The 25,668-nt window shown below is 48.6% G+C and overlaps 1 protein-coding gene across 4 annotated transcripts in view; it reads right to left on the bottom strand.

Annotated features, from left to right (window-relative positions):
• Window positions 1-25,668, bottom strand: part of ZFTRAF1 (zinc finger TRAF-type containing 1) — a 44,006-nt gene that overhangs the window by 17,294 nt on the left and 1,044 nt on the right. The window contains exon 1 of one of the 4 annotated variants that reach the window (XM_067560114.1): window positions 25,370-25,400. The exons of 1 other annotated variant lie outside the window; for it this stretch is intronic. The gene's annotated coding sequence lies outside the window, so the exon portion shown is untranslated. Of the gene's footprint in view, window positions 1-24,148; window positions 24,157-25,003; window positions 25,016-25,369; window positions 25,401-25,668 lie in introns of those variants that run through there. 2 more of the 4 variants (XM_067560115.1, XM_067560116.1) reach the window with 2 other exon arrangements.

Below are 25,668 nucleotides of genomic sequence, written 5' to 3'. Positions count from 1 at the left end.
ACCCTGGCCACTGAGATTTAGCGACATTTTATTAGTGCAAGTCCTAGTGTAAAATTCCTCAGACTAGCAGAGTCATGTTCCATTGACCCCTGGCTAGTACTCGGGAGTTTAAAAGCTCTGGCGCAGAGAGCTGCCCTGTAAAGAAGTTAAATGGAAGAGAGACTACAAAGCAACTATTCATCATTGTGTAAACACTTTCTGGAAAAAAACAGAATCCAGCAAGTCAGATGTTGTTGCACTAGTAGCAAGATTGCTCTGTCCTCGCACTACTGGACAGCTGCCACGTCACAATCTTCTGTTTTCCTTCATGAATCCAATTTCCTTAAAGAGGTTTACCCTACATGCCAAATTCTTTTAGACAGGCCTCAAGCACACAGTAGTATGCTAGGAAGGGTGTCAAGCAGTCTCCAGTCTCACCCACGTCTTGTTCTTATCCATTATTTATATGACAGGCACCTAGAGGCTCAAGAGAGACCAGGGCCTCAGTGTGCTGGGCGCTGCGGCGACAGAAGGAAAGATTGTCCCTAATCAAAATAAACAAGACTGACAGGGAGTCAAAAATGGGGTACAACTTACAAGCAAAGGGAACAAAGTGACAGTTAAATGGCATGTTAGTGCCATGGTTTATTTTTATTTAAAAATGAGTGGGCTTAGTTTCCCTTCCTTTATTTTTATTTATCATAGTAACTGTTATCACAAGGGGGCTGGGAGAGGAGGGAAGCGAAAAGGAAAACACACAAAGGCAGGAAGAGTGGTCGGGATGGAGGGGACCCACAGCGGGCAAGGGAAATGAGACCGAAATGAAGAGACTGCCTGGGAGCAGGTCAGAGCAAGCGGCCCATCAGCAGAAGGGAAAGACTGTCCAAGGAGAACTTCATACTCCTTTGGGTAGGCACTGCAGTTAAAGAGAGCCTGGAGCACAGACGCTGCTCTTACAACCAGCTGACACAGCCCTGATTCTATCCCCCAGTGCAAACCGGGTTGGAAACTTGCCAGTCAGAGGTCACAAAAGACAGAACTGGTTTCTCCCACGCTGTGTGAGACCTGACTGCATTCCTGGCCAGGCTGTTGGCAAGCGGCAGGTTTGTAATTTAATTGCATCTGGCAGGGCAATTCCACCCTTCCCTACACCCCACCGCAGAGTCTAGGGAGGAGAGAATGACTCCCAAGTACAGTAATTAGTTGGGGGGAGGGGAAGAAGCCTGTTTTAACAAGCTTGTAAATAATCAGATTACCCGTAGCACTGTGAGCCGCACAGCCTGACTGCCCAGTGCCTGAGTTCTTGCCCAGAAGTCCTTTCCTTGTGGTATCAACTATTTGAAATTCACTAGTCTCAGTGAGTTTCAATGTGCAGCTGCCTCCCTTATCAGGAAAATATTAATGCAGGGGAACAATGGCACAATCAAATAGACAGTTAGTCTATTTCAGTCTATGCAGTTTCATTCCCCAGACTCATTTAAAACCGTCAGGAATGAAGCGCAGCTTATGTTCTGCTTAGCCACTCCCCCCACCCACTTAGCAAAGCCTCCCAGTTTCCAGCAACAAGGGCATTTTCCAAACTGCCCCCTCCTGTGTTTTGCACCACTGCACTTGGAAAGATGAGTGACCCAACTGATGACACTGAATGACCAAATGCTAAACCCAAGTTTGTCTGACTGTGGCCCCGTTTCCAAGTCCAGAGTGTATGTACTCTCAGATGAGGGCTCTCCTCCGACTGTCAGCGTGGTGATGACCGAGTCATAATGTTTCTGTGCTAAGTTCAGCTGCAGATTTACCTTGGAAAGTTATTTTTCCTCTCTGCCCCCACTTTCTATAAGAAAAGTACCTGTCTCCCAGACGCTGCCCACTATAACACACTGCTGGATTGCTCCATATCAAAGGCAGCAGAGACATTTCTCATGCAACAGCCCCACCTTCCAGAAAAAAGACAGGTATAACTCTGGCAAGTGTTCGAAAGCAGCCATCCCCAAGAGCTGAAGAAGGAGGGTGCATGCCAAAAAGTGACATCTGCAAAAGAAATAAGGGAACACGAAGCCTCTCAAGCCAAAGCCCCCAAATTTCCATTGGGGCTAAAAACTGCATGAATTCACCTTCTTCTGCATCAAATGGGAACTAGTCGGTTATCCGAGCCCTGCTCAACATCTGGTCAGTTCTGCATCAGCTTTCAACATGCCCCGTCTCACCTTCCTTAACACACAGGCGGCTTCTGCTTCAGCAAGGTGCTTTTAAACATTTGTTCTGACTGAAAAAGGACCTACAAATACAAGTTGCGCTTGTGCCCTTTTTGCTCCTTTATTGTACATTAAGGGATAACACAACGTTCTTCTGCTTGTTTCTTACATAAGAAATATCAGGAATCACCATTTTCTCTAGTCCTCCAAACCATGGTGGATTGATTTAAATCAAGGCGATGTAAATAAGCAATTTAAATCACGATTTGATCACCAAGTGGAAAGCCTCGTTGATTTAAATTGTCCATTTTAAATCAACATTTCAATTTGTACTTCTGTTATTTTCTAAAGAAAAGTGCATTCTCACTGGCAAATATAACCATTAAAACATGTTGATTTACCACTAAACAGAGCCTGTACACTAGACTTGGTACATCTTTTCATTACCAGGAGGGTACACCACTAGAACTATACATATTTATTTAAGCAATTTTATAGCTTAATATTTTGAGATTCTTATCCACTAATTGTACATTTTAGTAGGTTAGAAAATGGTGACTGATATATTGCTTATTAACTAGATAATTAACATTTTGCTCATGACTTGTGTCAAGCTGCATTAGGTTGGTAACTGGAATTTAATTAAACACACAAAACAGAATATACAATTTATTTTTGTTAAACAAAACAAGCCCTTAATACAGTACATGACCTCTTATGCCACATTTATAAAGCTTGACTTCAAAAGATACATGTTTTCCGCCTATTCTCTCTTTATATAGACAAGCTGCCTTTAACTCAAAGTTTTTGATAGAGGCTAAAGGATGCAGTATATTCATTTATTTAACTGTTTTAAGAGATTATAATAAATTTGGGGCTTAATGTAATTTTGTATTAAATTCAGATTTCAGTTTAAACAGATTTATTTTTTAAAAGAAAAACTTATAATTTAAACATAATAAAAAATCCAATTTAAACTTTTTAAAAAATTGATTGTATTTATTTATTTATTTAAAACATCCATTTTTATCTACCCTGCTCCAAACACTCTTTCAGCAAAATGTTGATGGAAGTTTTCTCGGCATGCAGAAAGGAGGGGGTTTTGGATGATTCACAAAGAGCTTTTCTCCCAAGGGGGTGGTTTGTGGATTTTTTTAGTTTTAAGCTGCCTGACTTTAAAAAAAAACAAACAAACAAAAAAAAAAAAACACTTCTCATTACCCTGGGTTCAGTCTCATCATGTAATAACCCTCATTCCAATTTTCTAATCTGCCAGCAAAAACTGGGAAGCCAAAACTGAGTGCTGATATAGAATCATAGACTTTAAGGTCAGAAGGGACCATTATGATCATCTAGTCGGATCTCCTGCACAACGCAGGCCACAGAACCTCCCCCACCCACTCCTGTAATAGACCACTGACCTATGAATGAGTTAGTGAAGTCCTCACATCATGGTTTAAAGATACAGAGAATCCACCAGCAAGTGACCTGTGCCCCATGCTACAGAGGAAGGTGAAAAACCCCCAGGGCCTTTGCCAGTCTGCCCTGGGGAAAATTCCTTCCCGACCCCAAATATGGTGATCAGCTAAACCTTGAGCATGTGGGCAAGACTCATCAGCCAGACACCCAAGAAAGAATTCTCTGTAGTAACTCAGACCTCCCCCATCTAACATCCTTTCACAGGCTATTGGGCATATTTACCACCAGTAGTCAAAGATCAGTCAATTGCCAAATTAGGCTGCCCCAGAATACTATCCCCTCCATAAACTTATCAAGCTCAGTTTTGAAGCTGGCTAGGATTTTTGCCCCCCTCCCTGCTCCCCTTGGAAGGCCGTTCCAGAACTTCTCTCCTCTGAAGGTTAAAAACCTACATCTAATTTCAAGTCTAAAACTTCCTGATGACCAGTTTATATCCATTAGTTCTTGTGTTCACATTGGCACTGAACTTAAATAATTCCTCTTCCTCCTTAGTATTTATTCCTCTGATGGCTTTATAGAGAGCAATCAACCTTCTTTTGGTTAGGCTAAACAGCCAAGCCCTTTGAGTCTCCTCTCATAAGGCAGGTTTTCCATTCCTCGGATCACCCTAGTAGCTCTTCTCTGCACCTGTTCCAGTTTGAATTCATCTTTCTTAAACATGGGGGAACAGAACTGCACACAATATTCCAGGTGAGATCTCACCAGCGCCTTGTATAACGATACTAACACCTCCCTATCTCTGCTGGAAATACCTTGTCTGTTGCATCCTAGGACCACATTAGCTTTTTTCACGGCCACATCACATTGGCGGCTCATAGTCACAGATATGTCTAACACAAGCTAGAAAAGGACCATAATAAACTTTAGAGAAAGCTGATCAAGCTAAGCGAATGCAAAACGTAACAGGAAACAAAATTCAATATTAATAAATGCAAAGTTATGCACACCGGAGGAAAAAAACCAAACCACTCACACACCTTAACAGGATTCTCAACTAACCATCAACTCAGGAAAGGAACCTGAGCATCAATGCAGACAACTCAAGGAAGAGCTGAGCTGAAAAAAGAAAACACGATACAAGCATGCACAAAGAGTGGGACTGTGTGTAATACAGATAACATTAGAATGCCTTCATATAAATTAATGGTGAGGCCTCATCGGGATAATGGGTGCACCCCCCCTCAGAATGGATATTGCACAGCTGGAGGGAGTTCAGAGAAGAGCAAAAAGACGGTTCAAAGAGCTGGAAAATCTCTCCTCTGAAGAGCAACAGTTACCTCAGAAACGATACGAATAAGAGGGGACGTGATAAAAGGATATAAAATGAGTGGTGGTCTAGAGAAGGTAGATCGGGAGCTTCTGTTCTCCATCTCAAACACAAGAAAAAGGGAACATTCAGTGAAATTTTAAAAGGTGGGAAATTCAAAACCCATAATAGAAAATACTTTTTCCAAGCAATGTGTAATTAGACTGCGGAACTCATAGCCACAGGAAGTCACTGAGGCCAAGAATTTAGCAAGATTCAAAAGGGACTGGACAATTATATGTATAACACAAGTCTGCAGAGTGATAAGAGTCAGTGCGTACAAATTTTGGAAAGACTAAAACTCATACTTAAACTGATCTATAACTATTAGGGATTAGGACAAAACCTAATGTGAGGAGCAGGTTATCCCACACCTGCCTCATGGGAAGTTTCTTGCTCCTTCCTCTGAAGCAGTGCTTCTGGTGTATGTGTACCCCTGCGGGTACACAGAGGGTTTCCAGGGGGTACATCAGCTCAGCTAGATATTTGCCTAGTTTTACAACAGGCTACATAAAAAGCACTAGCGAAGTCCATTCAAACTAAAATTTCATACAGACAGTGACTTGTTTATACTGCTCTATTTACTATACACTGAAATGTAAGTACAATATTTATATTCCAATTGATTTACTTTATAATTATATGGTATAAATGAGAAAGTAAGCAACGTTTCAGTAATAGGGTGATCGACACCTGTATTTTTATGTCTGATTCTGTAAGCAAGTACTTTTTAAGTGAGGTGAAACTTGGGGTATGTCAGACAATCAGACTCCTGAAAGGGGCACAGAAGTTTGGTAAGGTTCAGAGCCACTGTTCTGGATCATCTGATGCTAGCCACTGCCACAGATAGAGACTCGACTAGATGACCTTGGGTCTGATGCACTCTGGCAATTCCTACATTCCTAAAAAGGTGACCCTGCCCAGCCTTTACTCTCATCGGAGAGAAAAACACAACTCTATTTTTTGCAAGCCACTTCTGGGTTCACCAATACAGAAAAAGGTGTTTCACCGATCTCTGCAGCTCCGCTATGGTCAAAGAGCGATCGTGTAACCTAATACAGCTTCCTCCTGCTTTCAATAAAAGCAGTATAGCACCATGACCAATCATCTTTAATATAACCGCTCACATGATCTTCTCAGTGAATGGAGTTTGAGTGGGAATCGTGATGCTGTTACTCTCAGCCACTAGTAATTCTACACTGCAGCATTCACAGGCTGAGAACCAGGATACTACTCGCGCTGCTTTGCTCCAGCCCGCATTGCTATGGCATCACTCCTGTCTGCGACTTCCCACTAAAAGTTGTCAGGAAACAAAGACAAAGCAGCCAAGCCCGAGGAAAATAATAGACCCCCAAGTGAAGAACCCTACAAAGGTATCTGTACTCTGCCACACAAACATCGGACACATGGAGAAGGATCAAAGACAGAAAATAACTTTAGGAATATCGCAAATGCTCTGAGTAAGGAACCTTCCGGGCCACGCCAGCGAATCCAATAAAACCAGGGAGAAGACAGCTATCCCTCCTCAAACCGAGCCCTGACAAGCAGGAGATTACATGACTCACTCAGACCCACTCCAACAAGGGTAAACCACAAAGATTACCCCCAACTCCATCCAACAGGGTTTTCGTACCATTACATACATGGCGACAGGCAGCGTGCAAAACGTTTGCTAGATATTTGTAGCTATGCCGCACAAACAGTTGGCTTCAATTTCTGCAGCAGGCTGCTGGGAGAGACCTAATGATCCGTACACATGGTAAGAGGAGTCCACATCCCAAGTCTTCAGGCTGCCCCGGTGCATAGTATGATCATGGTGCAGACTGGTGGGGGAGGGAGCGGTTTGTGGAAATGGGGGGCGGTAAGGTGTGAGAGCCCCTGTGGAAGTAAGCCCAGCTCTGGTAGAGCAGGATTTCAGGGTCTGGAACTCTTTGCCAGGAGAGACAAGACAGAGCCCAATCCTGACTGGTTAAGACAAGAGCTGAAGACACCTTTCTGAAAAGCTCTCCAGCCCCAGGAAGGGTGTGCGCCAAAGCAGGAGCTTAGATAGCATGGTGAGTAGATGCCAGACCATCTCAGAACTTGGAAACTGCCCCCCCCCACTGAAATGCACACTATTCAGAAGCAACAGGGCTTACGACAAGTGTGTCTGCAAACTTAATTAGCTCTAAAACTTGCATTCCAAGGTGATAAGCACTTTCCACAATCTCCAGACACCCACATCCAGTCTTCCTAGGCAGGGGTGTGACAGAAAGGCTGCAGAAACAGGAAGGCTTTAGACGAGCGAGGGAAAGCTAATAAGCAATCTATTCTCCAAGTCATTCAGCCTTGATATGAATTGAAATTTGAGTCCGACAAAGCACTTCCTGTTGATCTCTGAAGTTGTTAGACTAGTTAGTGTACATGGGCCATTGCAAAGCTTGGCTAACACTGGATTGATTCAGGACATCAGCTCTAGCTACGACCTCAGAAAAGAAGAGCTGCAGCCTATCCCCACACTGTGCTCACACCAGCTGCTCAAACATCAGGGGAGCTCCAGGAGACAGCATAAAACCTGTGAACCGGGGATGTTCCTCTCAATCCCAGCGTGCTGCACACGTTTCATTCACTCCACACCAACAGCTCTGACAGAACAGTGTCAAGAGCTCTAGGCAGGATCTAGCTCTCCAGTGAGAAGTCCAAAATATGGGGAATTGTGGAGCAGCCTGCAGAACTTCAGGCAGCTCAAAAATCACAAGGAGTTGGGTAATTCTCCAAGGGCCAATTTTTATTCGCCCAGTTTTTGGAGTGAAGCGGAACACCTACCAACCAAGGGCGCTGCTCTGCAGAAGGGCCAGCACCACAAGGCCCCGGTGAAAGTTTCCAGAAAGCCTGGAAAGCTTCGGCAAACCTCAGAAAACGTTTGACTGTTTTTAAAGTTGTGGGAAAGGCAAGCGTGCAGGAGCTCAGCGACCCAGCACTAGTCAATGCACAGTGCAGCACGGACAGAAACGGCTGTAAACACAGCAGTAGCAACCCAATTTATAGTAACAGGGAGCCACAGGACAGGGAGGGGAAGCCAAAATCTAGGTACACAAGCACTTCGAGTCAAACACGACCACAGCCCCATGAATAATGTGATTATGTGGCTACAAAAATAGCCATATCACTCCTCCACTCCCCTTGTAAATACATGCTGCCAAACTGTACTACAGTACCTAAGCTTCTCGTTTTGTAAGAGCGTCTTTAGTCCTTTTGGTTGGGGAAACAAGCCCTGGAATGTAAACCAGATTTAAACCCACATTATACCTGTGTGGGTCTGCGGCCAGCCTAGATCAGCTGTAATAAAGAGCACGTGTTCGCGCCGAACCCTGCATTAACACCGCTAGAGCGCGTTAGCATCAACATCAGCCTAACACACTATCCATTGCTAAATGCAGTGACGGGCAAGGGCTAGTTACTGGCAACAGTGACCAGGGTGAGGAATGAGGAACAAGCCTCCCCCCTCCTCACCACATTTAAAGTCATCCCCACCCTTACCCGAAAGACGAAGGGAAACGATTACCTTGTAGTGCAGATAAACAGCAGCATGAAAAACCTCAAAACCCTCCTGTGTTCCAACCGCCCCCAAACAAGACGTCTACTTCCCTCTGTTCTGGATACTACAGCCAGAGATGTCCCCCACCACTGACATCTATCGGGCAGCAGCAGGCTCTGAAAGCTCCCAGCTTCCTCCCTTCCCCAGAGTTTTTGCAATTACAGCAAACTAGTATGTGGAGCACAATACACGTGTTATGTTCGCACAAGGGACGCTGCACTGAACTGGCAGTAGGGCCATGGGTCCTGGCCTTCAGCTGCACAAGTTAGACTGACCAGGCTGTGACGGACACACGGCCTCCAACGTGATTTACTGCAGAAATAAATGGTTCTGTTCACTCCTTGACAAGGGCCCAACCAGAACTGCTACACTAGCCCTCAGCGAGGCTGCTATACCACCTTACACAGCAGGCATCTATGACCAAAGATCCTAGGACTATCGCAAATTGGCGTGCAAGCAGCGCTCAAGAAACTCGGCCGTCAGAGCTCTGTCTGGGACGGTCAGAGAAGCCAAGGACAGTTGGGCAACATGCCCCACTGAATTTCGATGGAAGTTGGGTGCCTAACGCCCCCTCAGTGTCTTTAAAAACCCCAAGGTAACAATTACTTGGTGACTAAGGGGGAGGGGATACCTGACCAATGCAATTATTTGAAGGGGGTAACTACTGGAAGCTGGAGAGCGGTGCAAGTGGTGATCAACTCCCAGCAGATCCCGGGTGCCCTACGAGTGTTATTTGGCGAACTGCCCGACAGGTGCATCTCGCAATGTGTTGAGAGAGCAGCGTAGCTGAGCCTTTGCAAGAGTTCAAGTACCCGCAGTGCCCCCCAGCCCGCTGTCCAGATCTGCATCAGCTGGACTACTGCCCCCGCCCTCCAGGTGGGAAACCTCTAAAGCAACAGCAGCAAGGGTGCGGAGACCGTCTGGCCGCCAGAAACAGAGAGGAGCGCCGCAGAGTTCATCACAGCTGGCATGCACCCACCCTCTCCAACACAGCCGGGACGCGCCTGCTCTTCTTGGGGGGATGAGGCTCACCCGGTGCAATGCTGATTTTGGGTCCAGGCTGTAAGCCATGGAGCAGTGGGCTAAGGGGTTTAGGAGCAGCAGAGGACCATAGCTGCATGCATTCAGAATGAGGAAGCAAACCCAGCTGGCCCAGTGGTAGTCAGGCCATGACGACAAGAGCACCCCTCCCCAGAGAAGAGTGGAGATTGCGCCATGGAAGCTGGCTAGCTGCTGGCCGACTCCTCTGTGCACAGGCAGAATCACAAAGCAAACGGCGCATCGGAGTCATGCAGGGCAGCACCCATGCTGCTGAAAGGGTATGTGAGCAAGGTGGCTGCTACACCAGAGCCACCGCTGGAAGCCAGGAGTGTCACCCCACCCAGAAGTTTATTAACAGCAAAGAGATGCTAAACTTTCAAGTGCAGGCAAAAGACTGTTCTCACGGTGCATGGGTCATTTTCCTGTTAGCGGGCTACTTGGTGACTTCACCCCATGCCACATTCAATCACAGCCACTCCTGTCTGTGCTCGGCCGATGGAGGTAGGGGGGAGCTTGCAGGAGACACAGCAGGAAGAAAGAGCTGCTACGCCCCAGCGGCAGGTCCACACCTACTGCAGCAATCACACACGCCTGTAACATTTACCTAACATGCAGACATCTTTAGTGAAGAGAGGAGTAGCCAGGCAGCTGGACAGGCATGAAGCAGGGCACACAAAGTTACCTGGCAAGCTGTTCACACAGACTGCCCGTTACAACACACTTTTAAACACACAAGGGAGTGGAGCACACAACTGCGAAGTGAGTAACTTCAGTACAGTTTATTCCCTGGGGAGATGCAGCTGGGTGTTTGTAAGTATTAAACATCCTTTATTATTAAATCGTTTCTCTATTTGTAGGGGAAAAAGTTAAAGCAGGTATTGTAGGTTTCACAGAGGCGGGTTTTATATGGGATTTATATTCTAGGAGAAGGGCATTTACAGAGGATGGAGTTGTAGGTGCAATTGATAGTAAACAGTAACAGGGATGTGCAAAGTGCACAACATTTGTTTTAAAGAGTTTATTACACAAAAAAAGCTTGCAGGCCAGCCACAGCATCAAAAACTGCACCACACAGGAAAGCAAGAGCAAAAGCCACAGCAATCCTTACACGTTCCTTCTTTTCAGGCACGTTTGCTTGTCCCCGCTCTTGCAGACGGGCAGCGAGCCTGCAGAAGAGGTTGAGAGGATGCTTTAGAAGAAAGGATAACAGCTGCTGCTCTGCCCCAGTTGATACCCACTTATTGGGCAGAAGGAAATCTGGCCAGTCAGGGGGGGAAGGGAGAGGGGTCAAGGCAAGTTTGTTTACAGAATTCCCAGGGGAACCATCGGTCCTCACTGGGCATCTCCTTCTTGCTCTGTATATCTTCCTGCATCACGTCTTTGTCCTCCTGCCTGCACTAGCCCCGACCCTCCTGTTTACTAAAATTTGGGCCCTGCCTTTCAACGGTGGCCCTCCTCTTCTGTTTGAGACTGGAGCACTCAGTCCAACTATGAATGCTGCTGATTTTCATCTTCCTGCAGTTCATATTTTTAAGTGGTTCCAGAACTGGACTGACATCACCCCTCCCCTGGGCTTGCAGGGGGGTGGCCATACTGCAGGACTACACTTTAAAACAAGGGGAGGTGGGCACCACCACAGCCCCTCAGTCCATTGGAATACCAGGGAAAGCGCTCACAGCAATTTCAATTCAGCACTGAATTCCCAGGCTTACTTGGAATCCATTTCCTACACACAAAGAATTGAGACACAGGCCTTCACCCGTACATAGTATAGTACAAGAATGAGGCAACTAAGGGGAAGGATGGGGCATAGGACAGTCACTTCACTAAATAAAGACTTGATTGAAGGCACATGGCAGCATGATCCTTAGGTGTCCCTTTGTGGCAGCTGGGCTGAAAGTACCATACGACATCACTGTTTCGGCCCTAGTGCTCACAGGAATTCTCTCTTCAGACTGATGTGGAGGTTGGTTTCTTTGATGGCTTCTCCTCATTTCTAGCATCAAGTCAGAGCCCAGGGCACAGCTCAGCCAGGAACCGTGTGGAGGAGCTCAGCACTTCTGCCCTGGTTGCTAAGAGCAGACCAAGAAAGGAATGGGAACTCCAAGGAACTGGAGCCAGGAACGCTGGGAATAGGTTCTGCAGCCAGTGCTTGTGCCACAGAACCGGGCAGGGGGCACAGCAGAACAGGGGCAAGTGGATATTTCGACTATTACAAACATCACGGGCAGCATGCATCAGAACCCGGACGATTATTCCCTGGACGTGCATGATAAGCCCCAGCTGTACAATAAAAAGCTGCATAGCTGCTACACAGGGATTCTGTCCTCCCCATTCCTCCTCAAGCCAAAGTGGCTCAGCTGCCAGCTCTGCAGCCGTGAGGATTCTACGTCCCACCAAAGAGATCCTAAAATACAATGGGCCTCTCTCAGCCCCATCTCTGTCCCTCAGTACACGCTGCTCATGGGGCCTCTGTTCTCTCCTTCCCTCCCTCTCACCATTAAGCCACAAGGCAGGTTGTGTGATGAAGTAATGGTGCTGATGTTTATACTTAGACTTCTGTGAGGATTTGCTTGCTGCTGCATGATATTTGGTTAAAAAAACCAGACTACAAATCAGCATAACTCAGACTCATGACAGACTAAAAACTGGCTGACGGGTCTCCCAGTGTAATTGTGAACAGGGAATCATCAAGCAGGTGTGTTTCTAGAGGGTGCCGGGGGATCAGTTCTTGGGCCTGTGCTGTTTAACATTTTAGGGACCTGGAAGAAAAAATCATTACTGACAATTTGCAGACAACAGAGTGCGGGAATAGTAAACAACAAAAAGGACAGATACAGAGCGATCTGGAGCACGCGGTAAGCTGGGTGCAAGAAAATATGCATTTCAGTATAGCCATGTGTAAAGTCACACCTAGGAACAAAGAACATAGGCCATGCTTTCCGGATGGGGGTCTCTATCCTGGGAAACAGACTCTGAAAAAGACTTGGTGGATAACCAGCCAAACATGAGATCTTAGTGCAACGCTATGGCCAAGAGGGTTAATATGATCCTCGGATGCATACACAGGAGTAGAGGTTACCACCTCTCTATTTGGCATTGGTGTGATCACTACTGTGCCCAACTGTGGTGCCCACGACCAATGACAACCTGGAGAGGGTTCAGGGAAGAGCCGTGAGACAGACAACACGCCTCACTGATAGTCAAACTGAACAGCAACAAAGCTCCTGAAGTGAAGGTTAAGGGTGATGTGCTCACAGTCTATAGAGCACCTACCTGGGAAACACGCTGAATAGAACATGCAAAGGTGTAACAAGATCCAGTGGCTGAAAGATGAAGCTAGACAAATTCAGATTAGAAAGCCAGTGCAGATTTGACAGTACTTTAATTAATCAAAGGTCCTGGTGGATTCTCCCTTACTGGCAATTTTCCAATCAAGGTTGGATGTTTTCCTAAACGATCTGCTCTCGCACTACCAGGAATTCGTTGAGAGAAGCCCTGTGGCCGGGGTTACATGAGATGATTCATAGATTAATGGTCAAACAGGGTATGATTGTGATCAGCTAGCATCCCAGGCTCAGAAGAGTCTGTCCCAAAGATTCGGTGCAGCTCTTTGTACAACGAGCAGGTTTTCCACCCTGACCCAGCATGGACCTTCAGCCCATTTAGCTTTCAGCAGCACTGCCTGCGGCTCCCGGCAATGGCCATGTCTGCTCGTTGTTCAATTCTCCAGCTGCACAGTAAGGCCCTGGTTCTAATTCAGGACCCATCTGTATGGCCTGTCGCAACCCAGAGGACCCCTCCTCTCCCCCAGAGACATCCCCAGGCCCAGGCTTCAGCTGGGGCTTGAAGCTAAGTTGCCAGACACTGGCCAGCTGGGGAGCATGACCCACCAGCAACTGGAGGGAAGGGCGATGAGCTGAGATACCTCCAAAGAACACTGCCCATGGGGGTGGAGCAGGAACGGGGGGGGGGAGGAGAAGAGAAGAGGAGTGCGCAGGTGCAGTAAAGGGCCTGTGGAAAGGACATTGGGCCGATAAGTCTGGGGCAGGAGTGGCGAGCCAACAGCTCCCTAAAAGCACACAGCCCATGAGAGTGAGAGGGTAAAGAGGTGGGGGGTTCTGGGGTAGTGGAGACAAAATGGGGACTGGTGGAAGGAGTTGGGATCAGAAGGGGCTGGAGTGTAGGAGGGGAAGATCTTGCACTGTGGTTCTCAACCTGTGGGCCAATCAGCACACAGCTGCGGCCCACGTGACATCCTCAGGGCCATACAGCTAGTACTGGATGGTAAATAGCTTGAGAACCACTGGCCTAGGGGGGATGCTAGGATGGGTGGTATGACAGAGTGGGAAACTGCCGGCTGTGGGGGAGGGGTACCCTGGGGGGCAGGACGGGTTGTATAGCAGATGGGGTGTCATCCAGGGTTGCAGAGCCTCTCAGGTTTGGCCCAGCCCCCCTAATGGGGGGGGAACTGGCCAGGCCAGACATGAGTGAATGGTGCTGCAACCAATGGAGGGGTGGCTGGGCCAAACCTGAGCAGCACTGCAACCCACACCCCAAGTTGTGACACCCAGAGCAGGGAGCTGATGCATTTTGGGTTGCAATTAAGGTGCTGCATGTGACTGAACTCAGGTGGCCCTCAATTTCCTCCTCCTCCTCCAAGATGAATACCAGAGTCTGCCTCAAACCCACTGGCACCGTGCTCAACGGATGGGTTCCTCGGACATACCAGCAATACAATCGGTTTTGTCTGGTCACAAACCAACATGTTGGCCACTGTGAAGCTAGCAAGCAACTGAGCTCCAGCGCATGTGGTGCTATCGGTGGCTTCTGGCCAACCTGAGCCTTCAGCAACAGAGGTCACAAAGTAAACCTGTTCATTGCAGGATGCCTACTGGCGCCCCTCGATCTACGAGCCGTGAGCTCCGTGCAGACAGGCACTGCTGGAGACCGGCACAGCGAAGACCACAAGGCATTTATCCTTGCTCAAAGCAAGCCGAACGTAAAAGGTGGTGGTAACACCTGTCCCCATGGAGAGAACTCGTGGATGCGATACGTCGGCTGCGAGACCACCTGGCGGCCAGCATAGCGCATTTGTTCAGACCACTGGCAGGACACTTCACGAGCAGATTCTCCCCCAGCTGCCACAAGTTCAGACGTGGGGGATTTTTCAAAAGTCAGTGGGAGTTGGGCACCTAATCTCCTTTGGCACGTCTGGAAAAAAAAATCTTTCCCATTGACTCCATCCATTAAAGCATCTCAATCCCAAGCACAGGTGCCTCTAGCACGTTGCGAACAATATATATACCCTGCTTGAAACGCAGTCATCCAGAGCAGAGGAAAGCTGCCAGCTGGTGCGCAGTACGAGGGATAAGCAGGGAAGGAGAAAGTCAAGGAAAAACAGGAAGATTTCCTACCCAAAGCCCAGAGAACAGGTGTGTCCTTAAAGTAAGAGTTACAGAAAGAGCGAAATGGGGCACAATTGCCATCCTTCCGCAACCAAGTCCAAATACAAAGTGAAGTGAAGTGACTGGCCCAGGCTAGGCGAAGAAACATCAGCTGTGAAAAGGAAACCACCAAGGTGTCCCACTGTCCAGGTAACAGAATTCTAATGGCCCCAACTCTAAGACGGGCTGTTCTTCTAACAGTTCTGCTCTAGGAATGACCTGCAGGCAGGTCTCTGGCCTGAGGTACACAGGAGATCGGACTGGATGATCACAATGGTCTCTTCCGGCTGTGGAATCTATGAACTCATGAAACTGTAGTCACAAACCAAGTTTAGTTACAGTCTGCAAAGGACAACAGCTTGTCTGGAAGAGTTCATTAACAGAAGTGAGACCTGATCTCCATTGAGGCGTGAGCAGAGCAAACAGCTGCAAACAGCTTTGCATTTTCCATTTTATCCTCATTTTGTTCAGGAACCTTTGCCAAGGTGCAGAGCGCCTCATTTATGGTTTCATTTGTAACACACGCACCCGCCGCCTAAGCCCCTGAGCACATCTACATTGAAGTATGTGAAGTCCAATGTAGTTCCAGAGATACCTTGTCCCCCTTTCCTCCCGAAGGCAAAGACGACCATCACTGCTCAAGGTGGTCCCAAGGTCACGAGAAAGACCACTAAGAATGTCTTCAACCAGTGGCTCCCAAACTGGGATTCATGGATTAGTAACCCAGAGTCCTTTCTGATAGTCAGTAAAACACAGCAGATGAGCGGTTGGGGGTGTGGATAAGGATCAGAAGTGGTTCACAAAGGGATCATTTATGGAGTGGGTCATTAAAGTAGCTTGATAATTACTGTGTAAGTAAATCCTTTTGCATCACTTTAAAGTCAAGGGAAAAGCAGCAGAGAGGACACCATTCACTTGTGTCCTACTGTCTCACTTGGTGACAGAAGTGATTTATTCAGAGCTACACATACCAAATGGCTTACTGAATCCATGAGCCAGGAGGAAGACATGCCGTGAAGAGTGGGTCTGCAGCTTGCCAACTGACCTGCAGGCTGTGGAGATGCATAACCATTTCACCATAGGTGCTTTCCAAACTTCGGATACTACTGTACTGTGAAAGCGGGAGCAGACGTCACATTCACAACAGTCAAACAGCCTCACAAGAAGAGCCATCAGCAGTGAGTTTGGGCAGCCTAGATTAACCTTTGCTCTTACTCATCTGCTAATTGCTGCTCTCTCCTGAGTAAGCTCTAAAAAGGGAAGCAGGGAGGAAGGAAAGTAATTCTAAAGTTTCAGCCAGTGAGCCAACAATAAGACAGCAGCCAGTGGGTCAGCCAGCAGGAATTCATTAAAGCTCTTGCCTACAGCAATCACATCAGACTGACGGAAGCAGTTTAATCTACACCCCTGCAGCAGAAAGGGAGATTGGAAAGGCTTGATCCGGCAATGGAGAAGATTAGTGATTTAGCTGCTTAAATAATTGTTGCAACCCTGAAAGGTTGTCGATATTTTTTCTGTAGATCAAGAGCACATGCAGCAGGGCAGAGGGGGTGTGCTGTAAAACACGGAGACTCTTGCCCCGAAGACGACATCTGAAAGAAGCCATGCATCAAAGAGACTTCGGCAGTGTACAGTAGTCACAGAAAAGAGTTGTCTTCTGCAACCACTGCCATTTGCTCTCCTCCTCCAAAACACTCTTCTCTGCAAGATCTTTCCCCCACTCTTTTCTTCTCTGGAAATTATCAGTCACACTTTATATTAAGGGTACTTTTATAAATAATTAATAAAGGCGTAATAAATTATTGATGTTTAAATACATGGTTATAGATTGTTACAGTCCAGCACACGCTAACTTAGCACGATCGAAACATGTTTATAAAAGGTTAATAAATGACAGACGGTCTACACTTTTTAAATGTGCCATTAATACAGATCTATGCCTGCTATGAGGCCCAGTCAGAGGCCATAAAGCATACGCAGTCCCCAAGGAGGGGGACCCTTCTCTGGTGCACTGCTCTCCTTTTCCCACCTCTCTTCTAATCTCCAGTCTCATTTCTTTACCTAATTTATGACCTGACCCACAAAGCCCAGGACATCCAAGACTCCTACTGTAATAAGGTCTGGATGCTGATGGGTCAGGCCTCCAGACTGTAAACTCCTAAATGCAGGCACAGCGTCATCTTCAGTATCAGCAAACCACTGGTGGTGAAGGAGTGCCTGAAATCCAACAGCAGTTACATGCTTAACATGAAAAGATCAGTGCATATCTGCATCTTTAGGCCCCTAAAAACCTCTGAAAACCTAGCCCTTAGTCTCAAGAGACAAGGCCTTGAAGAAATGTTGCTCACCCGTCAGTATTTCCTACACTGGGGATGTTTAGCTGGAAAGTATTACACTCAAAGTTCTCTAGTGTTTTCTACTTTAGAACAAATTAAGTGCCAAAAAATGCAGTTGGGGGGGGGGGGGGGGGGGGTGTTAAGATCTCAAAGGCACAAGTCACATAACAGAGTTTGAGTTCCCTACAGTAGCTTAACTTAACGACAATGTGTCTAGTAAATGCCTGTGTTACTGGGTACAGTAAGAAAGGTCGCAGAGAAAGTTATAATGCCATTCGCTGGCTGGAAATTGAAGGCAGACACATTCGGATGGTAATAAGGCATACGGTTTTAACAGAGAGGACTTACCCACTGGAACAAGTTACCAAGGGTTGTGGTGGATTCTCCATCACTGACCATTTTTAAATCCAGACTGGCTGTTTGTCTAAAAGCTCTGCTCTGGGAATGATTGGGGGCAGGTCTCTGGCCTGTGTCCACAGGAGGTCAGACCGGATGAGCACACTGGTTTGGAGTCCAGGAATCTCGGACTACACCTGAAGCATATGCAGTGCAGTAGCACGCGGAGGCCGCAATCAGGATTGGGACCCCAGTGTACTGCATATGCTCAGAAAGGCCTAGGTAGTTGCTGTGGGAACCCCAGGACAAATTCTAACTTGTTTTCAGTTTCTCAGTTATGAATATCCAGTTGTTTGCCCATATCTAGCTAGGTTTTAACTCACTATTCTGCCACCTCAGAAGCAGCCAATGGGGTGGGGGAGGAGACCAACCAAGCATTTAAAGCAGTGGTTCTTAACCTTTCCAAACTACTGTACCCCTGAAGCCTGAGTCCCACCCCCATGGGGCTGAGGCATGTAACTTAGTTTCATGGCGCCCCTGTGGCTCTAGGCAATTGCCTTTCTTGCCACCCCCAATACCAGCTCTGCACTTGCGACCCCTCAACCCCCAGGTTGAGAAACACTGATTTAAAGTGATAAACATCTGCACTAAACTGACTCAGCTGTGATGTGTTTCCTTCAAGTCCCACTCTGCTGAATAGGGGTACCGCTGCCCTTACTGTCTTGGAGAACCTGTTCTCACTGCCTTGTGCAGTTCTTCACTCTGAGGAAGGCATGAGGTCACAGAGGAATTTTGGGGGGCTTAGCAGTTTCAAGGGGTGTGCTAAACAAACGGTGGCCCGGGTCCCTACTGAGGTGGGAAGAGTTTGTAAAGCCAGAACCAAACTGGCTGAGCAAGCTAAACAGTAACATTTGCAAACTTAGCTGTCTAAGCATTAACTAGCTCATCTACAAGCTACTCTGCTCCTAAAAGCAGCAGCTTTGACACTCCCTTGTCTTTAATTCTTTAAAAAGCTTTGACACTCCCTTGTCTTTAATTCTTTAAAAAGCTAGGAACATGTCTAGAATTAGACTGTAAGGCTTTCAGGGCAGGGACCATTTCCTCTTTGTACCACAAAGCACCAGGGCTTGTCTACACAGCGACAGCCAGGAAAGTGAAGATGAATTAGTTACAGGTTTGGCATAAAAGCTCATTATGAACCTCTCATTCATAAGTAAAGAGACGTGAGCTCACTCTAGCTTAATTCCCTGAATGAAAGCATCCATACAGAGGTTAAAGTGATTTAACTTCACACCTTTAGTTAATTCATCTTTACTTTCCTGAGCATCCCCATGTAGATAAACCCATGAGAATTATAAAAACTACTTAGCAGCTAAAATACTCAGGATAATTTATTTCCAGCTTTCAACCATAAAATCAGCCATCCCTGGGCTACCGTTACTGAAGAAAAACACATGCGCTCCACCTTGGCCACCCTGCTGGGCCACTCATTTACCTGTGGATAGGAATCCCAAGGTTCCATACTACATCCAAAGGGATGGGTAGTGCTGCATATCAACGCTAAACTAACTGTAAGCAATAATAGTGTGGTTAAAGGCCGCTGGACTACTCCCTCCTCCGGACACCTCTCCTGTGATGCATTGCAAAGCTACCTTGGAAAAACCTAGACTCCACAGCCTACCTGTTCCAATTTTTGCTTGCCTGAGCTACCTACCTACCTTCTTATAATTGTAGAGCAAGGTATCTGATAGTCCACTCATTCACCTGCTGATCACCAGGTTTCATCAGCATCTATATACCTGATTGTAACTAAAAAGCGTCAGACATTAAATGTGCACATCATGGTGACTTCAAAAGAAGGGGTGCGCTGGCTTCCCTGGTTCTTACTGTAGCATTGGACTAGTATTAGGTCCCCACTAAGAATCCTTACAGCAAACTTGCAAAAATCAACAGTCTACTGGCCTCAGCACAAAGCATAACAATCCGTCCCCTCCATCTCCCTCACAAACAGTGATTACAAATGTACCTTGCTCTTCAGTTAAGAGAGTCAGCCCAGGCAGGATGGGAGCGTAGATTTTTCTAAGGTTGCTCTGCAGGACGTTTCACCTAGTCTAGTTGGTTAATAAGGGTTTCAAGTTTACTACACTGAGAATTTTACAATAGGGCATAGTAGACCCATCAGTAATACTTTTCCACTCAAGACACCAAAGCGCTTTACCAATAATGAATTAGGGGTATGTCTTCACTGACGGCATCAAATTCGCTGCCGTCAGATTGATGGAGTGGTTGGTGAAGACCTGCTCAATGGATCCAGAAGTTGACACATTAAAACCACCTCATCCAGTGGCATAGCGCTGCGTCAACGGGCATGCATTTCCCGTAGGTGAAGCACAGTGAAGATGCTGCATAGAAGGAGTTACGAAGTCAACGGGAGTTGCACAAGCTACTCTACGCAGCTTGCATAACTCCCATCGACTGCCATCGAATTTCAAGGTAAGCGTAGACCTGGCCTGAGTCTCAACACACTATACTAGGTAGATAACCTCATTTTACAGGTGGAGAAAGTGAGGCACAAAGAATAAGTGACTTCTGCAGAATCATAGCAAGCTGGTAGCACTGCCAGAACCAGGATCCAGTCCTGTGCTTTAAGCCCAAGACCTTCCTTCCTCATTCACGACAGCCCTCATCTTTTAATGGAGTAGTCCATGACCACAGGCAATGCTCCAGCTCGCGCCAACCAGCTACCTGCAGATCTTAGAACTGAGGGCATCTGCAGTCTTCTCTTCCTGGTAAGTTCCAAGTACAGCTCACATCTAGATGAGATTTGGGTACCCCATGTCAGAAAGCTCCAACTTTTCCCTACACGCTTGTGGCAATTCACAAGTATTCATAAATATATGCTCAGTAGTGGCACATACGGACCCCTAGTTTAGAGATGTGGAACCAAGGCATGGAGAGTAAGGGGTCAGCCTAAAGCGTCGCAGTAAATCTGGAGATAGGGGTTCAATTCCCAGCTCCACCAGAGGTCCAGTGCATTGTCTTAACCATTCAAATTCAGCCAGGTGGCTAGAGAGATGTACATGAGACTTCAGGGAAGAGGCATGTGAGAGGAATAAAAAACACAAGCTCCTTGTGGCACTATTTAGATACCTCCCCCAGTACATACAAAGCTAGCAAAAGCAAATCAACAGCAACTAAACAGCCTAAGCCACTAAAGAGGACATTTACAAGCAAGCACCAATTTCATTTTGTGGGTCTGCACAGACACCTCTTGCTATTCATGGCTCTTTTAGTTTCTCGGAACATTTTAAATGCTCCTAACTGAATGTGCCAAGGGAATTCCTCAGTTGCTAAAGCGCCGCAGACTGGTTTGCACCAACCTTTCCAAAAATCACACTCATGTTTGCTTTGCTAGCCTATAAAGGCGGCAGTAATTTTGTGGCAATCCAAAACCTTGAGTGCTCTCATCAATAATGGGAGCATTGTGCTGCGCTGCCAGAGTTCCCGTCGCATGGCAGCCAGCAGCAGCTTGTCCTGGTTTACCTATTCTCTGCAGGGAAGGAAGGTAAAACTGAATTATTTCCTCTTTCAGGGAAAACAATTCTCAGGCACCAGACAAACAACTGATAGTGGGCCCAGCAGAGGGAAAGGCAGTTAGTTTTAGAATCAGCATCTGACTTGTATTCCCACGCACCGTTTTTCCTCCCAAGGAAGCCTAATAGCAACAGACAAAGGCTCAGACAAGCCAGTTTTAGTGCAAGTTCTTTTACAAGCACACATATCAAGGCAAGAGTCATCCATTTATCACCATTTATTTTGATTAAGTTTAACTGTGTACACTTACATTTCTGCTAACAGATCTGCTATGAACACTGCTTCTCTTTACAGCAAGCAGCCATTTTACATGCTACCTGGAGCCTGTAAAACTTACCACGAATGATACAGCTGCACATAAACTAAACCTAGAAGTAAAAGAGCTCCCTTCCCTTCATTGAGTCAGCACAGCTCTGCCATCTTATGCTACTGTCACATTAGCAACAGTGTGTAGATATTATTAGGGTCTGATCAGCGAAGTGTAACCTCACCAAGGCAATGACCTTTGCATTTAGGTTCTTGGCTAATTCAAGTCACACACTCCTACCATTCCCAGGCTTTCAGCTCACACTCTGCTTCACACAGTTCAAGTCCACGGCGATTAAATGCAAGTCATACTAATCGTCTAAACATCAGATTTCTTCAGTTCTCCTTCCTATCTACTTAGGGTTGCCAGCCCCCCAGGATTGTCCTGGAGTCTCCAGGAATTCAAGATGAATCTTTAATTAAAGTTTGTCATGTGATGAAATCTCCAGGAATATGTCCAACCAAAATGGGCAACCCTAGGTCTACATACTTCCAGCCAATCAGCCTATGCAGCATGGAAGCTGTCACCCTCAGATCCAGCAAAGGATGGGCAGCCCTGGATCAAAGCCAAAATAGCGCCAGGAGGTCAGCATCTCACAAAATGGATGCTGGCCATACTGGTGCTGCTCACAAACCTCTGCAGATCAGCCCATGTTCCTGCAGCACTAGTACAAGGAGAAGTGCATGATTTGCAGATTGAAGAGATAACTGCTTGCTTGCAAAAGAGGTGGCAAAATCAAAAGCAGAGCTGAGTCCTGTCAACAACAAACACCTCCACACGTATTTACATAACAGACCCATGCAACGCCCTGAAATTTCTGTCACCTCCACTCACGCTGTTCCAATAAAACCCTCACTCTGATGCGAGTCGGTGTGGGACATGCAGCTGGCAGCAAGCCTGCAATCATTGCCTTCCACCATCACACACTAATCCCACCCACTGGCAAATTCAGGCTGAAGTAAAATGGGTTTTTGTTTTTTAAAAGTAGTATTTTTGTTTCTATTCTATAGAGGTCTGTCTTCTTTCTCCGGCTAACCTGATTTCAGGCTAAGGGACCAGTCACTGGGGCTATTCTATAGGTCAAACTATTTCACTAAAAGAGTCAAAACAGGATGGGATCGTCCATGATTAAAACAAGGCACCCCTCCCCTCCAGGGGACACAAGTCACCCAGGGGAAGCAAACATCCTGAAAGCTGACAGTCCCTAGGGAGAGGCATTTTAGCCTGCTCCTTTCAGTCGGAGTAACAACTAGGTCCCTCTTTTTGTCTGCAAAGACTTTCCTCCCCAGAATTTTATCTACTGGAAGTTGGTGACTCGGAGCCGTGGGGTAGGCGGAACACACCCTGCAGGAGGAGGAAGTGATGTTGCCCTGACTTTGGGATGGGGGGGACACAGAAAGAGCAAGGAGCACACCTCAGATACTATCTGGGGAAAGGCCCTTGGGGAGTGACCTTGGGAAAACATCTACCCCTTTAGTGATCAGCAGACTGAGGAAGAAATTACTGACTTCATCTTCTCTTTGGCCATCACTTTGCTCAGGAGCAGGGCCTATTTCTCAACCTCTGAGAAAGGTGGAGGAAGCCATAACCCAGAACAGGGCTGGACAAGAGCCAGACACCTGCCTGCTGGGGTTGGTAAGGGGAATCTGAGGTAGAGTGCAGGTGCAAAACGCAGGCCTTGGGCCCAAGCACAGACCCCAGAGCAATGGGGTGCACTCCTCCTTTCAGAAGCCGGGTTACGGTGTGATGGTCCCATTGGGGAATGGGACCTAACAGACCACGGCCATGGGCAGGTCTAGACACCCCGAGAGGGGATGGAGATAAGGTCTTGGGAGAGGGGCCAGGAAGACAGGCTATAGGAAGGTCCAGGTCCATGCAGCAGGGTTAGGGAAAGAAGAGTGCACTGAGCTCCCACGGGTGGGTACCTCGTGGACTAAGATCACGGACAGGTGGAGGCACGCTGTGCAGGGCTATGGAAACAGGGGATCACCAGGGGTGGGGGATCAGGTCTGAGGGTACTTGGTAGATGGATGCTGTAGCCAGGTCCAGGCATGCTATGGAGGGAGGACAAGGTGGAGGGTACCATGCAGACAGAAGAGCAGCCCCAGGCACACCATGAAGGGAATGAGGGGACCCAGTAGAAGACAGGGCCCAGTTCCAGCGGGGATAAGGTCCAGGGAGCCAGTACTGGGTAGATGAAGGCCTTAGAAAGGTCCACACACACCATATGGGGGTCTCGGTGTATGGGGGAGTCCCAATATACAGAGGACTTAGGCACCCCACAGGAGGTGGTAGGGACAGTGGGGTGAAGGGGCCCTGGGGGAAGAGGAGATTGCAGGAGGGCAGTACCCGGCAGATCCAGGCCAGGTACATTGTGCAGGGCACAGAGGGTTGGTGGAGGTCCCAGGGGTGGGCAGGGTGACGGGATGGGGGTTCCAGACAGTACCTGGTAGACGGAGGCCGTGGGCAGGTGCAGGCACCCTGCGTGAAGGATGGTAGGGTCAGTAGAATGGGGGGTCCTGGCGGGTTAGGACAGAGCCCTGACAGGGAGTACCTGGTAGACCGAGGTCTTGGGCAGGCCCAAGCACACCATGTGGGGTGGGGATACGGGGACTTGCAGGGGAGGGCTGTAGCTGATAGACCACGGCCATAGGCAGATCCAGACACACTGTGTGGGGCAGGGAAGTACTGGGGGAGGGAGCAGTATCTGTTAGACTTGGGCCTTTGGAAAGTCCAGGCACAGCATGCAGAACAGGGGTTTCTGGGAGGGTGAGCGTCCTAGGGGGGCTGTCGGGGGCCAGTACCTGGCAGATCAAGGCCTTAGGTGGGTCCAGGAACACACCGTGCCTGGCAGAGGGGTCCCGGGGCTGTGTGCGGGGCGGGGGAGTTCCGGGGCAGGGGGTTACCTGGTAGACCCAAGCCTTGGACAGGTCCAGGCACTGTACGGGGCCGGTCCCAGTGGAATGGGGGTACCAAGGGGATTCCAGGGGGCCCACTGGGGAGGTCTCAGTGGGATGGGGGAACCAAGTTGGGGGTACCAGGGAATACCTGGTAGATTCAGGCTTTGGACAAGCCCAGGCAGCCCATGCAGGATGGGTCCTGGTAGGATGGGGCTACCAGAGGGTTCCAGAGGGCCCAGTAGGGATACCAGGGGAGGGTGGTACCTGGAAGACCGAGGCCTTGGGCAGATGCAGACACCCCTTGTGGAGGGTGGGGGGAACTGGTGGGTTCCGGGAAGTACAGGTACCTGGTAGACTGAGGCTGTGGGCAGATGCAGGCACACTGTGCAGCGTGGGGAGGTGGCAGAGGAGTGGGGGGGGGGGTGGCGGCGATACAGGGGGGGTCCTGAGGGGATTCCAGAGGGGCGGTACTGGTGGGATGGGGCTACCAGGGGGTCCGGTACTGGTACCTGGTAGACCGAGGCCTTGGCAGGTCCAGGCACCCCGTGCAGGGCGGGGGGTGTCCCGGGGACAGGGGGGAGGGATCCCGGGGGTACGGAGGGGTCCCGGGGGGGCGGTACCTGGTAGACCGAGGCCGTGGGCAGGTCCAGGCACACCGTGCAGGGCGGGGGGGGGGGTAGGGGGCGGTACCTTGATCGCAGGTCCAGGCACACCGTGCAGGGCGGGGGGGTACCGGAGAAGGGGGGTACGGGGGTCCCGGGGGGCACGGGGGGTGTCCCGGGGGGCAGTACCTAGTAGACCGAGGCCTTGGGCAGGTCCAAGCACACCGTGCAGGGGGGTCCCGGGGGGGGGGGGGGTGTCCCGGGGGGCGGTACCTGGTAGACCGAGGCCTTGGGCAGGTCCAGGCACACCGTGCAGGGCGGGGGGGGGGGTACGGGGGTACCGGGGGGGGGGGGTCCCGGGGGGCGGTACCTGGTAGACCGAGGCCTTGGGCAGGTCCAGGCACCCCGTGCAGGGCGGGGGGTCCCGGAGAAGGGGGTACGGGGGGTACCGGGGCGGGGTCCCGGGGGGCGGTACCTGGTAGACCGAGGCCTTGGGGAGGTCCAGGCACCCCGTGCAGGGCGGGGGGTACCGGAGAAGGGGGTACGGGGGGGTCCCGGGGGGGGTCCCCTTG

The sequence above is a fragment of the Emydura macquarii genome, unplaced genomic scaffold (genome assembly GCF_026122565.2).
Source record: "Emydura macquarii macquarii isolate MOO-44397 ecotype Brisbane River unplaced genomic scaffold, CSIRO-AGI_Emac_v2 contig_2246, whole genome shotgun sequence".
Lineage (NCBI taxonomy): Eukaryota > Metazoa > Chordata > Testudines > Chelidae > Emydura > Emydura macquarii.
Note: the sequence above shows the minus strand (reverse complement) of the source record. Positions and strands in the feature narration are given on the sequence as shown.